Here is a 3,131-nt window from a genome sequence, read left to right on the forward strand (position 1 = left end):
CGAAGTCATTCTATTGACCAGGACTGCGCGAAGATGTCAAACGATAGGTCAAAAATTGCGACATAGGCTAAAGGACGAAAACGGCGAAACACGCACCATATGGATTACTAAAATCAAACGAAGTTCCTGAACAATCATGGGAAACAGTTACTATAGATTTCATCACGGACCTACCGGCATCGGAAAATTGCGATAGCATCCTGGTCGTGGTGGATTGTCTGACCAAAATGAGTTATTTCATTCCCGTTAGAAAAGATATCAACACAAGGAATTTTATACAAACATTCTTCCGAGAGGTCTTTCGACTTCACGGCCTCCCAAAGAATATCATTACCGATCGAGGAACACTATTCACATCGGGACTATGGATGAAAGTAACCGGAGAAATGGGAATACCAAACAGAATGAGCACAGTGTTCCATCCACAAACAGATGGACAAACGGAACAGGTAAATACGATACTTGAACAATATTTAAGGGCCTATGTCAATTATGAACAAGATGATTGGTACAAGCTGTTATCTATGGCCGAATTCGCATACAACAATGGAAAGCAAGAAACAATCGGCACAACACCCTTCTTCGCAAATTACAAACAACATCCACAAAGTCAGACTATATATCATACGATTAATAATGTGATACCGGATAAAACCGATATGTGGAAACTACACGAAACATTACAATATGAAATGAGTCAAGCACAACAAAGACAGAAGGAACAATACAATAAGCACCAAAGACCAGATCCGAACATACAACTAGGAGATATAGTATGGCTAATACCACGCAAGATCCATACAACGCGGCCATTAAAGAAATTGGACTACAAGAAAATAGGACCATTCCGGATACTGGAAATAGTGGGCAGTCGAGCTTATAAACTTGACCTCCCCCCCTCAATGTGAATACACAACACATTCCACATCTCACTCCTCGAATTACACAACGACAATAGGTTTCCTTCACAAACACTTATTGCTCCCCCTACGATCCAACTCAACGGAGAACCAGAATACGAGCTCGACGAAATAGTCGATTCCTGCTTCTTCCATGGTCACCTCCAATACCGAGCAAAGTGGATGGGATATTCTCCCGAACACAATAAAACTTGGTACTTCGCACACAACTTCGAAAGCATACAAGATGCCATCTCAACCTTCCACCAGCGATACTCAGGGAAGTCCGGCCCAGGTGACGATCACGTTCAACCAAGACAAAGGCGAGTGAAAGGCTCCCGAGCCGTTGCAACAACACAAAGGCTGGGGCGATAGCCCCCGCCAAGCCATACCCACTAGCCCCAAATACTTATTCATGAGGCCAACCGACAAAGAACTTAAGGAAAGGGAACAACTAGCACAGCATAACGCCATGTCATGGAAAGTATGCTATGATGACAGTTGCCAAACACACTTTGGCGACAAAGAAGTCTCGGGATGGTTTCCGAGGGAATGTCGAAAGCGTGGCCCACGCCCGGATCACGTTCTGAATCATTGGCAACAATGCTTCAGAAATAGGTGCAGGATGCACAGGGCACAGAAAATATCTGTGGGATTCTACCCGCAGAAGGATGGAAGCAGGAAAGAGTTGCAAGGAGAGGATGCCAGGAAGGCATGGGCTGTGAGGACATGGTCCAGGGAGGGAGGAGCCCAAAACTCCTCAGCAGACATGGAACTGGACGTCAGGAGCCTGCACAGGCAGATACAGGGACTCCGAGAACAACTTGGCCAAGCTGAGGCCACAATTTCAGCAAATGACAAAACAATCGCGGAGCTAAGACAGCTGAGTAATAATCAGCGGCACACGATCGAGATGGCGAATCTGACCCTAGAATCAGTAAGGGTCAGGTGGAGGACGGCAGACGAAATGTTCCACAAGCTGAGAAGGACCATGCGCTTGGCAGGATATGAACAATTGAAACTGGGAGAAAAAGCCTGATGGGACTCAGGCTTAGGAAGAGGGGAGCTAATGTCATGAACGTGGCTTAGCATGAAAAAGGTTTTCACGTAACACATGGTTATGAGTCACAGGTATGTTATTGTTTTGCACATATGACCTATTCGGATTATATGATTTGTTATGTGTGGGATTTGTAATGCTTTCGCACATGGCTCGAGTATGAATCATGGGACGTGTGCCTGACGAGTATGCCTTGCAAGTGTGCCTTGCGAGCAAGCCTTGCATATATGATTTATGTTTTGCACATGACCTCATTATGAGGTCATGGGTTTCACGCATATAACTCAGTCAAGTCATATGACTTGTTTATTGCGTTATGATTGGTTTATGAGTTTTGTACATGACCTCGCTATGAGGTCATGGGTTTTGAGCATGTGATCACTTTGGTCACATAACTAGTTTGTTATGATTTGGTTTCACACATGTGACCACTTTAGGTCACATGACTACGGGCAGGAAGAATCCTATATAAGGAGGTCGATGCGGCCGAGGAAGATAGGTTCTTTACGCTTTGTTCTAAGTACTTTTGCTACTTATTACTTTAACGAATATAAAACATCTTTACAATCTTTATCTTTATTACAACGTTATTGTTACGACAAGAAAAGTCCTTCATGAAGACAAGTTAGAGAAAGCTTACGATAGGCATTCCCGATAGAAGACAATGGTCTTGTACTATCGGTAACGTAGGCAGAGGCCTACGGAACTGGTCGCATATACTAAGAAGAATCGACACCGAATCAGAAGTATCGTTCCCCATCGCCAAGAACTGACTATCCCGAGAGGGATCGTTACACTGAATGGACCACTTTACAGGATATGAGCTGTGCTCAGGAGTCAGGTCATTGCCCCAAGCTACATCCGCCTCAATTCTGCAACAAGAGACGACCCCAATGACAGAACCTGCCAAGAAACCAGAACAACAGGGAAGTCAGATGAGGAGGACCCAGAGATAACACCGCAGTCATAGAAGGTCTCCAACACCATTCCTGGTTGAGATCAACAGTGATGAGGAAGATGAAGGCCCCCATCAGAAGTCAGATAAGGTTAAGGGTAAGTAACCCGAACACCCCTCCCCCTCCCCCTCCCTAGTGTGTGGGATTTTAAAAACCACTACCACCTCCAAACCCCTCCGGGAAGATACTTTTTGGACCACCCAGGACTAAGATAGT

This window comes from Tuber melanosporum (genome assembly GCF_000151645.1).
Source record: "Tuber melanosporum whole genome shotgun sequence assembly, scaffold_100, strain Mel28".
NCBI lineage: Eukaryota > Fungi > Ascomycota > Pezizomycetes > Pezizales > Tuberaceae > Tuber > Tuber melanosporum.